Source organism: Octodon degus, unplaced genomic scaffold (genome assembly GCF_000260255.1).
Source record: "Octodon degus isolate 3935 unplaced genomic scaffold, OctDeg1.0 scaffold00135, whole genome shotgun sequence".
NCBI classification, from domain to species: Eukaryota; Metazoa; Chordata; class Mammalia; order Rodentia; family Octodontidae; genus Octodon; species Octodon degus.
The window spans coordinates 2,484,701-2,485,505 of record NW_004524711.1 but is presented as its reverse complement, the minus strand read 5'-3'; positions in this window follow the sequence as shown (position 1 = coordinate 2,485,505).

Here is an 805-nt window from a genome sequence, read left to right as displayed (position 1 = left end):
TCATACATTAATCATATTTTATGACCAGTTTGTGTAACGTTCTATTCATGTGTGTACTTCTTAGATGCAAATTTCAATTTTCAGGGCTACTTTGAGAATGCACTTTAGTTTGTCTAGCATCAACAATCCTCACTTTTTTATTGAGGACAATGACTTTAAAACAACAAACAAGAAGACAGGAAAGCGTGCAAGTGCATTTTGACAGAAGCCCCGTGTGTCCCACAGCCCATCATAAATTCAGCTCCTCACATAAAGTAATTCAAAAGCCAGGGCTTAAAAATAAATTACTAGCGCGGGCGCTTTGTGTAAATATGCACCAAGAATAACATGCCACTAGGTCTAGCGTTTGACTCCTTGCTCGCCATGAATTTCCAAGCCAGTTATTGGTCAATCTGAAGCCTGCCAGGTGACGGTGCTCTCCATTGGTGCTTCCTCCCAAACCGTTCCAGGGCCCAAGTGCGCCGCGGGAGTCGGGGGAGGTGGGGTCCGGCGCCCCGGCGCTCGCTGCGGTCCGCCCCGCGCCCCGCCCGTCCGCCCCCACCCACGGCGGTCCCGGGCGCGCAGCTGCGGGACACACAATCGCCGGCGCCCCCTCCCCGCCCCCCGCGCAGCCCCTCGTCCAACAAAAGCCGCTTTCTTTCCCCACAACAGATTAAAGACCAGGAGGGGGTGAAAAATAGCTTCTCCAGCCACTGGCGGGGGAGGGGCGCGGGAAAAGCTGGGGCTTTGGGGACTCTTTGATGGCGAATGTGTGGGAAACCCGGAGGAATGCGGCCGCAGGACGACTGCCGCGGGGCCGGGCGCC